The sequence below is a fragment of the Ranitomeya variabilis genome, chromosome 6 (assembly GCF_051348905.1).
Source record: "Ranitomeya variabilis isolate aRanVar5 chromosome 6, aRanVar5.hap1, whole genome shotgun sequence".
In the NCBI taxonomy this organism is placed as follows: Eukaryota; Metazoa; Chordata; class Amphibia; order Anura; family Dendrobatidae; genus Ranitomeya; species Ranitomeya variabilis.
The window spans coordinates 494,924,155-494,936,252 of record NC_135237.1 but is presented as its reverse complement, the minus strand read 5'-3'; the positions used below and the strand labels follow the sequence as shown (position 1 = coordinate 494,936,252).

The window sequence follows — 12,098 nt, the reverse complement described above, 5'->3', positions numbered from 1 at the left end:
ACACGATGCTTAGCTCCCTCGAGTCAATGTCGCCACTCCTCAAATGCCCACTTAATAGCCAACAACTCCCGATTACCGACATCATAATTCCTCTCGGCAGGCAAAAACTTTCTTGAAAAGAAAGCACATGGCTTCATCACAGAGTCATCGGAGCTTCTCTGCGACAAAACAGCCCCTGCTCCAATCTCGGAAGCATCAACCTCCACCTGGAAGGGAAGTGAGACATCTGGCTGACATAAGACCGGAGCCGAAGAAAACCGGCACTTCAGCTCCCGAAAGGCCTCCACAGCCGCAGAGGACCAATTAGTCACATCAGAACCTTTCTTGGTCAAATCCGTCAAAGGCTTAACAACACCAGAAAAATTAGCTATGAAGCGACGGTAAAAATTAGCAAAACCCAAGAACTTCTGAAGACTCTTAACAGATGTAGGCTGCGTCCAGTCATGAATAGCCTGAACCTTGACTGGGTCCATCTCAATAGTAGAAGGAGAAAAAATGAAACCCAAAAAAGAAATCTTCTGGACTCCAAAAAGACATTTTGGGCCCTTCACAAATAAAGCATTGTCACGCAGGACCTGAAAGACCATCCTGACCTGCTTAACATGAGACTCCCAATCATCCGAAAAAAACAGAATATCATCCAGATACACAATCATAAACTTATCCAGATATTCACGGAAGATGTCGTGCATAAAGGACTGAAAGACTGAAGGAGCATTAGAAAGTCCAAAAGGCATCACCAGGTACTCAAAATGGCCTTCAGGCGTATTAAATGCAGTTTTCCATTCATCACCCTGTTTTATACGCACAAGGTTATACGCACCACGAAGATCTATCTTGGTGAACCAACTAGACCCCCTAATGCGAGCAAACAAATCAGTTAACAATGGCAAAGGATACTGAAATTTGACCGTGATTTTATTCAAAAGGCGATAATCAATACAAGGTCTCAGGGAACCATCCTTCTTAGCCACAAAAAAGAATCCTGCACCAAGAGGGGAAGAGGATGGGCGAATATGTCCCTTCTCCAAAGACTCCTTTATATAACTCCGCATGGCAGCATGCTCCGGCACAGATAAATTGAAAAGTCGTCCCTTAGGAAACTTACTACCAGGAATCAAATTTATAGCACAATCACAGTCCCTATGAGGAGGTAGAGAATTGAGTTTGGGCTCCTCAAATACATCCTGGTAGTCTGACAAAAACGTAGGGACTTCAGAAGGAGTGGACGAAGCAATTGACACCACAGGAGCGTCACCATGAATTCCCTGACAACCCCAACTTGACACAGACATAGCTTTCCAATCCAGGACTGGATTATGAGTCTGCAACCATGGTAGACCCAACACGACGACATCATGCAAATTATGCAATACAAGAAAGCGAATCACCTCCTGATGAACAGGAGTCATGCACATGGTCACTTGTGTCCAGTACTGAGGTCTATTCGTAGCCAATGGTGTGGAGTCAATTCCCCTTAGTGGAATAGGGAATTTTAAAGGCTCCAAATCAAAACCACAGCGCCTGGCAAATGACCAATCCATCAGACTCAGGGCAGCACCTGAATCTACAAAGGCATTAACCGGGTAAGATGACAGGGAACAAATCAGGGTAACAGACAAAATGAACTTAGGCTGTAAAGTACCAATGGTGACAGATTTATCAACCTTTTTTTTGCGCTTAGAGCATGCTGAGATAACATGAGCTGAGTCACCACAGTAAAAGCACAACCCATTTTGCCGTCTATAATTTTGCCGTTCACTTCTGGTCAAAATTCTGTCACATTGCATAGATTCAGGTGTCTGTTCAGAAGACACCACCAAATGGTGCACAGGTTTGCGCTCCCGCAACCGCCGATCAATCTGAATGGCCAGAGTCATTGACTCATTCAGACCTGCAGGCGTAGGGAACCCCACCATGACATTCTTAATGGCTTCAGAAAGACCTTCTCTGAAATTAGCAGCCAGGGCACACTCATTCCACTGAGTAAGCACCGACCATTTCCGAAATTTCTGGCAGTACACCTCTGCTTCATCTTGCCCCTGCGAGAGGGCCAATAACGCTTTCTCAGCCTGGTTCTCAAGATTAGGTTCCTCATAGAGCAATCCAAGGGCCAGAAAAAACGCATCTACACTAAGCAATGTAGGATCCCCTGGCGCCAATGCGAAGGCCCAATCTTGTGGGTCACCACACAAAAAGGAAATGATAATCTTAACTTGCTGAACGGCATCACCAGAGGAACGAGGTTTCAAAGAAAGAAACAACTTACAATTGTTCTTAAAATTCAGGAACCTAGATCTATCTCCAGAAAACAACTCCGGAATAGGTATTCTAGGCTCAGACATAGGACTGTGAACAACAAAATCCTGAATACTTTGAACCCTAGCAGCAAGATGATCCAGACTGGAAGCCAAGCTCTGGACATCCATGTCAGCAGCTGAACTCAGAGCCACACCAAGATTAAGAGGAGGAGAGAAGCTAGCACAGCAGCTAGACACACGGCAACAACAAGAAGAAAAAAAAAAAAAATTCTCAAGGCTTCTTTTCTCCTGCTTCTGCCATGCAATTAACACTTTGTAGGCCGGCTGTACTGTTATGATCCTTAATGGCTGAGGATCACAAATAGACCAGCAAGTGAATAAACTAAGGACGAGCTCTAGGGAGATGGTAACTGGACTGATCGCAAATCTGAACCTATCCAAAACAACTAGAGGTAGCCGGTGAACGTGCCTAAAAAATTCCTAGACGTCTCGAGCCAGCCTGAGGAACTAGCTACCCCTAAAGAGAAAGAAAGACCTCGCTTGCCTCCAGAGAAATAATCCCCAAAGATATAGAAGCCCCCAACAAATATTAACGGTGAAGTAAGAAGAAGGCACATACATAGGGATGAAATCAGATTCAGCAAAAGAGGCCCACTAGTACTAGAAAGCAGAAAATAGAGCAGGGGTCTATGCGATCAATAAAAAACCCTTACAAAATATCCATCCTGAGATTTCAAGAACCCACACACCAACTAACGGTGTGTGGGGAGAAACTCAGCCCACTAGAGCAACCAGCAAGCGAGGGAATTACATTTTAGCAAGCTGGAACAGAAAACATGAAAAACACTGCTGATAAAAAAATGAGCAAACAAAACTTAGCTTGAGCTGGATGGACTGGGAGCAAGGTAGTCAGAAGGAATCTGAGTAGCACTGACTACATCGACAGCCGGCAACAAGTGGAAGTAAAACAGAGCTATATAGGAACCTCCCAGAGGATAACGAACCAGCTGATAGCCAGAGACCAGCAGGATAACAGACAAAGCCACCAGGGGGAGCCCAAAGCAAAAGTCACACCATACCACCAGTGACCACAAGAGGGAGCCTGAACACAGAGTTCACAACAGTTATGGCCCCATAGATGCCCCATATAATGCTCCATGCAGTTATGGCCCCATATAATGCCCCATATAATGCTCCATGCAGTTATGGCCCCATATAATGCCCCATATAATGCTCCTTGCAGTTATGGCCCCATATAATGCTCCATGCAGTTATGGCCCCATATAATGCTCCATACAGTTATTGCCCCATAGATGCCCCATATAATGCTCCATACAGTTATGGCACCATAGATGCCCCATATAATGCTCCATTCAGTTATGGCCCCATAGATGCCCCATATAATGCTCCATGCAGTTATGGCCCCATAGATGCCCCATATAATGTTCCATGCAGTTATGGCCCCATAGATGCCCCATATAATGCTCCATGCAGTTATGGCCCCATAGATGCCCCATATAATGCTCCATACAGTTATGGCCCCATATAATGCCCCATATAATGCTCCATGCAGTTATGGCCCCATAGATGTCCCATATAATGCTCCATGCAGTTATGGCCCCATAGATGCCCGATATAATGCTCCATGCAGTTATGGCCCCATGTAATGCCCCATATAATGCTCCTTGCAGTTATGGCCCCATATAATGCTCCATGCAGTTATGGCCCCATATAATGCTCCATACAGTTATTGCCCCATAGATGCCCCATATAATGCTCCATACAGTTATGGCACCATAGATGCCCCATATAATGCTCCATGCAGTTATGGCCCCATAGATGCCCCATATAATGCTCCATGCAGTTATGGCCCCATAGATGCCCCATATAATGCTCCATGCAGTTATGGCCCCATAGATGCCCCATATAATGCTCCATGCAGTTATGGCCCCATAGATGCCCCATATAATGCTCCATACAGTTATGGCCCCATATAATGCCCCATATAATGCTCCATGCAGTTATGGCCCCATAGATGTCCCATATAATGCTCCATGCAGTTATGGCCCCATAGATGCTCGATTTAATGCTCCATGCAGTTATGGCCCCATATAATGCCCCATATAATGCTCCTTGCAGTTATGGCCCCATATAATGCTCCATGCAGTTATGGCCCCATATAATGCTCCATACAGTTATGGCCCTATAGATGCCCCATATAATGCTCTATGCAGTTCATTATGGCCCTATAGATGCCCCATATAATGCTCCATGTAGTTATGGCCCCATAGATGCCCCATATAATGCTCCATGCAGTTGTTTATGGCCCCGTAGACGCTCCATACAGCATTGTGCCACATGTAATGCTGCTGCTGCTGCAATAAAAAAAAAAATCACATACTCACGTCTAGTCGCTGCCCGCTGCTCCTCGGCGTCCCGTCTCTCCGCACTGACTGTTCAGGCAGAGGGCGGCGCGCACACTCATACGTCATCGCGCCCTCTGACCTGCACAGTCACTGCAAGAGGATGGGAAGATGGAGCGGCGCCCAGCGAATGGAACGCGGACAGGTGAATATGAAATACTCACCTGGTCCCGGCGCTCCTGACGCTGTCCCTGCCTGTCCCATGGTACCGCAGCTTCTTCCTGTAATCAGCGGTCACTGGTACCGCTCATTACAGTAATGAATATGCGGCTCCGCCCCTATGGGAGTGGAGTTCATATTCATTACTTTAATGAGCGGTACCTCATGACCGCTGAATAGAGGAAGAGCTGCAGCGTGGGAGACCATGGGACAGCGTTAGGAGCGCCGTGAACAGGTGAGTATGCGACGGTCCTCTCTCCCCCTCACCGGCCGACCCCACTGCCGACCATGACTCGAGTATAAGCCGAGAGGAGCACTTTCAGCCCAAAAATTTGGGCTGAAAATCTCGGCTTATACTCGAGTATATACGGTAATAAATAACTTTTCCCACATGTCTACTTTACATCAGCACAATTTTGGAAACATTTTTTTTTGCTATGAAGTTATAATGGTTAAAAGTTGACCAGCAATTTCTCAATTTTCCAACAAATGTACAAAACCATTTTGGCTAAGGAACAACATCACATTTGAACTGACTTTGAGGGGTCTATATGACAGAGCATACCCAAAAGTAACACCATTCTAAAAACTGCACCCCTCAAGGTGCTCAAAACCACATTCAAGAAGTTTATTAACCATTCAGGTGCTTCACGAGAACTAAAGCAATGTGGAAGGAAACAATTTACATTTAACTTTTTTCACAAAAAATTTACTTTAGACCCAAACTTTTTTTATTTTCACAAGGGTATCAGTAGTACATGGACCTCAAAATTTGTTGTGCAATTTCTCATGAGTACACTGATTCCCCATATGTGGGAGAAATCCACTGTTTGGGCGCATGACAGGGTTCAGAAGGGAGGGAGCACCGTTTGACTTTTGAACTCAAAATTGGCTGGAATCGATGGCAGGCACCATGTCACATTTGGAGACCCCCTGATGTGACTAAACAGTAGAAACCCACCAATTCTAACTCCAACCCTAACACATCCTTTAACCCAACCCTAACCCCAACACATACCTAACCCCAACACACCCCTAACCACATCCCTAACCCCAACACTAACCACAACCCTAACCCCAACACAACCCTAATAGAACCCTAACCCCAGCTCCAACCCCAACCTTAACCCCAACACAACCATAACACTACCCTAACCCCAACTCTAACACCAACCCTAACTGCAAATAATGGAAAAAAAAATTAAAAAATGTGTTTTATTTTATTATTTTTACCTAACTAAGGGGGTGACAAAGGGGGAGTGATTTACAATTTTTTTTGTTTTTGATCACTGTGATAGCCCCTATCACAGTGATCAAAATGAATCAATAGGAAAAATCTCCTATTGTTGCCGGATACCGGCTGGCAAATCTAGGCGGGCATTTTCTGCCGGGAAGATGACGTGGAGGGCTGTGGGATGGAGCAGGAGGATCCGGAGATGGCGAAGGTAACATGGAGGGCTCAGGAGACCCCATTTCTCTCTCCTCTGGTATGCTAGATCATATCAGAGGAGAGAAAAATGAATGGAAACCCAGACTTTTTTTTTCATTGCCGCCTGGGGGCGCTATTCACTTATTTCTCAGCGCCGCATTAAGCGCTGAGGAATAAGGCCCCTTAACTGCCGCTGTTAAAAGGCGTATCGGAAGTCGTTAAGGGGTTAAAAATGCAAAAAATAAAACACGTAAAAACTCTAATATAACTACTTGCTGTAGAAATGGTGCAGAAAATCTGCAACATCAGAATGCGCAAAAAAATCATCATAGAAACTTAGCTTTAGGGTATGTGGAATGGCATCTTTTACCTATATCGTTTTTATTTTGAAGACATTTCAGGAAAACACCAGGAGTGTTTTCGTTAAAGGGGTTTTCCCACGAACAAAGTACATTTTAATAAATAGATCTTGGAATAAAAATAAGTTCCTCAATTGTGTTAAATAAAATGTTCCTGTACTGAGATAATCTTATAAATGTGCCCCTGCTGTGTACTTTGTAATAGCTGTGTCTTACCGTGCAGGAACATGATCTGACCATACCACAGCTCCTGGGCAGAAGAGGATGGAAAAGAGAGTATCCAGACAGGACAGCACGGGATCGCAAATGATTGTTTTTGTAAGGTAAAACATTTCACTGCCTGTTTTTAAGCAATGTTTGCAGCCACCACTAGGTTGACCTTGAATATAGACATACATGCCTCATACACAATGGATAGTTGTCTGACGAACATTTGACTGAGAGCCATCTCTCTGGACTTCACAATACACAGCAGTGTTCGCTATGCCAAACACTCATGTATTCTCTATGAGAGAGTAACTTTGATAACCCACTACTGGCAACTTACCTTACTGAAATTAAAAATATCAGCAGTCTGAAATCAGACATACCAGATCCATAGCCCCTCCAAATCATGTGTTGAGGCCCCCATACACATTACATTAGACTGTTGGCAAGTTCGGCCTACCTTATTCTAATGTGTTTGGGTTGCAAAAATCTGAATCTGAAAAAAAAAATGCTTCAAAACCATACAAGAGCAATGGTTTGCCTTTAATCCAAGGCGAGGTTCACATTGACATTAAGAATTCAGTTTTTTATTTGTTGTGCAACAGGAACAGAAAAATGAAATTCAAGCTGGAAATGGATCTGTCACGTGATGGACTCAAGCCTTTGCCTGACAAACCCCATTGAATCTAATAGAGCCTGTTTGGTTTCCATAACAATGTCCATTTTTATTGAAAAATTGCACAGCGTGCCATGCTTTTTCTCTCTTTGAAAATAACAAACTGCTTACAGAGGCCCCAAACCAGACATGAACCTATCCATAGTCAAATTCACTGGAACTGGGATGTGCTGCAAAAGGAGACACAGCCTACGGACAACAGTGGATAAAAAAGCAAACCCTTTTTTTTCCATCAAAACTTTTAAAAAAGACAAAGAGGGACAGAGTAGTACCATTTACCATTTCATTCTCCTTTAGCCACATAAGAAAATGTTAGAAAGTGGTGGACAACTCTTTTAAAGCTATGTTCACACTACTGCAAAACCCACCCATTGTCCTATTCCTTTATAGTAACAAGCAGCAGAAAGTATCTGTGGATGGATTAATCAATACACGCACATTAGCTGAGCTCAACTGTCCCCACTCACTAAATTGAGCCTCGTCAACTTTCCGTCAAGATTCCCATCATATTTCACACCTTTTAAAGTTCTTATAAAGTTCTTATAAATCCAGGGTTAGGCCACTTCTTGAGCACTCCTCTCTACCCTGAGGATGTCTCCTCAGTGTTCTTCTCAGCCCTCAAGCCGTCTTCTCAGCATTGTGCGGGAAGGGGTTATTCATACCTGCGTAAAAAAAGATAGAAATTCTGTAAAAAGGTTATTATTGTCTTTTTTTATTACATTTTGCTACATATTTTTATATTTTCTTTATTGTTTCTACCTATTTCTTCACTGATTTCTTTTATTTCAGACCCATCATACCCTGATCATAGACACCAAACATGTCTAGGTTCTTTTTTATCTAAGTGGTGAAAAAAAATTCCAAACTTTGTTAAAAAAAAAAAAAAAATTGCACCATTTTCCGATACCCATAGCGTCTCCATTTTTCGTGATCTCGAGTTAGGGGAGGGCTTATTTTTCACACGCTGAGCTGACGTTTTTAATTATACCATTTTGATGCAGATACGATCTTTTGATTGCCCGTTATTGCAATGTCGTGGCGACCAAAAAAAACGTAATTTTAGCATTTTGACTTTTCTTTCTCGCTATGCCGTTTAGTGATCATGTTAATCCTTTTTTTTATTGATAGACCTGGCGATTCTGAATGCGGCCATACTAAATATGTGTATGTTTGATTTTTTTAATTGTTTTACTTTGAATGGGGCGAAAGAGGGGTGATTTGAACTTTTATATATTTTTTTTAATGTATTTTAAAAACAATTTTTTTCACTTTTGGCATGCTTCAATAGTATCTATGGGACACTAGAAGCTGCCATAACCCGATCGGCTCTGCTACATACAGGCGATGATCAGATCGCCTGCATGTAGCAGAATTAATTGCTATGGATTTCATTGATTTCTTGAATGTTGCCTTTTATTCTGATATCAACTCTCAGTCTATATGTTAACACAATTATTAAGATATTCACAGATTTCTCTTGTTTTTTTGCAGGACAAGTTGTACTTTTGAATGACACCATTAATTTTACCATATAGTATACTGGAAAACGGGAAAAAAATTCCAAGTGCTGTGAAATAGTAAAATACGTGCAATTCCACAATTGCTTTCAGTTTTTTTTAATTTATTTTATGGCAAAACTGACCTGGTAATATGAATCTCCGGGTCAGTATGAGTACGCAGATACCAAAAATGCATTTTTTTTATTTAAGTTGTGAAAAGAAATTTGGATATTTGTCTGAAAAAATTTTTTTTTTGCTTTCGTCACCATTTTCTGAGACCCATAACATTTTCATTTTTTGGGATCTGGGGCTGTGTGATAGTTTATTTGTGGATCCTGAGCTGATGTTTTTACTGATACCATTCAGGTTTAGATACAATGTTTTAATCGCCTCTTTGTGCATTTTATTGCAATGTTGTGGCAACCAAAAACAACATAATTCTGGTGTTTTGATTTTTTTTCTCATTATGCTGTTTACTGATCGGATTAGTTTATCTTATATTTTGATAGATGGGACATTTATTCAGTGATAAATATGTGGGTTTTTTCCTGTTTTATTTTCAATGGTATAAAAAGGGGGTAATTTGAACTTTTATGTTTTTTTATTAATCATCCGATCGCTTGTGCTATATATAGCAGAGCCAATAATGGTAGTTCTCTTTGCACCACTTCACAGGCTCTGTGCTTCCTTGGGGCAACTTCCCACCGAGTAAAGAGCAAATTCAGAGATAAATCGTTTCCAAGACACCAGAGAGAAGATTCTATATCTTTATTCATCCAAAATGCATCTTAAAAGCAAAAAAGTGTAACAGTCAATGCCAGGGCTCATCGGGGGGGCAAATGTTGCCCCGACATATGCTAATCTCTTCATGTACGAAATTGAAGAGTCCTACATTTACCACAGCCACTTGTACACAATATTGTGTGACGAGGCTGCGGTACATAGACAACATCTTCGCTATCTGGACCGGTGACCTCTCATCCCTTGAGACTTTCTTGGGAGAGATTAGTTCAGTTCGTCCTACATTGAAATTCAACATGGTCAATTCACCTGACCAGCTCAATTTTCTGGACACCATGATTTATGTACATCAGGGACTCGTTTTGATGGATCTGTACACAAAACCTACAAAGAAAATCTCTATCCTACCCTATCAGAGCTTCCACCCACCAAACCCTATTAAATTCCTTCAAATCATTCCTTCAAGTTTAGGGCTAGGAAATATTCACAGAGGGAGTTGGAGAAAACATTACAATCCCTACGGGAGGACAAATGTAAAACTAATAAGCATAGAATTCGTTTTGTCTCCACTTTCAGCCAATATAGGGTCAAAATTGGACATATATTGTGTCGCTGTTGGTCATTGATAAGAGATTATCACCCACACATTCGGGCTTTCCAAGAATGTCCGATAATGGCTTATTGGATGGAAAAACACTTTGTGAGGAACTAGTGAAGGCAGATATCGTAAGTAAAATACCATGACAAAGATTTTTATCTAAACCGATATTTGGTAGAGTTCTATGCCTATCATGTTGTAATTGTAATAACGTATGAAAAGGAGAGATATTTCTACATTCACATAAGGGTAGAATGTTGAATGTTCAAAATCAAAAGCTATTAAACGTGTAACACTAACTATGTGGTATATTAAATCAATAGTCCTAGTGGACTTCAATTATGTTGGAGAGACACATCCAGTGAGATAGCGTATTGGCCAACACAAGTCCAATATTAGAGCAAAGGGAATTTATCTTCCTATCCTAAACATTTTTGTGAGCATAAGCATGATGTCAGTCAACTCAGATTTCAGATTATCAACAGTGTACCACAATTAAATAGATATGGGGTTAGTCTGCAGGTTAATAGCATTGTGAAGGTTTCAGTCACAGGGGTGGCACCAGCATGGGTCCGTACGGGGTGTATATAGGCTGTAACTGTAACCCCCGGCACTGACTGACAACAGCTCAACATTAGGGCCGGCTGTCAGTCAGGGCCGGGGCGTGGTTACAGTCACCACTCTCTATACACAGAGCGGTGACTGAACCTGCACCTCAGCCATCCCAGGGGACTGAAACCCAAACACTACCTGGAGGAATAAAGATAATTTGCTCCCAGCAGCATGACTCAAAGTGCGAGCGCCTGGCAGGTTCAGAACACTATTAACCTGCAGATTAATCCTATAGCTGCAGGTTGAGAGCATTTTTTCACATGACCGGTTCTCATTAAGGAACAGCATGGATCTAAAAATGTTTCCGGTGCACAGACATGTCAGAAGAGTTGTCACGTCCTCTTTAATGGTATAGTCAAGGAATACCAATGTTAGTAACTGAGAAATATCTGATCCCCATTGCGGAGTGCTTTGCTTCAAGTACGGCTTGTATTATAAAAACATTGTATTTTTCTGGACTGAACAATATCAAAAATTGCTTTCTTCTTCTCCAATGAAACCTCATTACCCCGATCTGTGGCTTTTTATATTAAATTAAAAGTGCAACTTGATTGCATAAATCTGTCATTTTAATTGAGCTGTCGGCTTTCATTTTTCTCGAATATTAATAGTCACTTTCCGTCGTTGATCGCACTGGCTGTTAATTTCCCCAGGTGAATGTAAATATAGATACAGCGAGCTTTGATGCCATACAGCTTGCTCATTCACCATGAAGAGAGAGAATGCAAATGACAAAACACATAAGCAATAAATGAGAATAAAGATTTTACATTCATCAAAATGAATATCTGGAGAACAATGAGAATAATTTGCTTGGCAGTTCCACTTTTCTAGCATTGTGTTGTGTAGCCTGGTGGAAAGTGAATTTCACAATAAAATATAAGCTTGTTATATTCTATACAACAGAAGCCTACCGACACATAATATAAGACAAGCACAGATTATCTATCTCTCTACAAAAAAATTAAAAACTGATCAGAACCTCTGCTCCGACTGCATAATATACAAACAAGAGAATACAACAGCCTCTGTAAGCGCTAAGATGTATGAAAACATTGAATAAATGAAATGCAGACCGCTCTACTGCTATATAGAATATCCCTTTGGGATGCCAAATCTCAGTACCTTGCGGTT

The 12,098-nt window shown here is 41.8% G+C and overlaps 1 long non-coding RNA gene across 1 annotated transcript in view; it reads left to right on the top strand.

Moving 5' to 3' along the window:
• The window catches only part of LOC143782842 (uncharacterized), a 53,828-nt gene extending 44,307 nt beyond the window's left edge, over positions 1-9,521 (top strand). Inside the window, exons 2-3 of the long non-coding RNA XR_013217057.1 lie at positions 6,855-6,954; positions 9,006-9,521. This is a non-coding gene — a long non-coding RNA (uncharacterized LOC143782842). The remainder of the gene's footprint in view (positions 1-6,854; positions 6,955-9,005) is intronic.
• Positions 9,522-12,098: the final 2,577 nt, after the last annotated feature.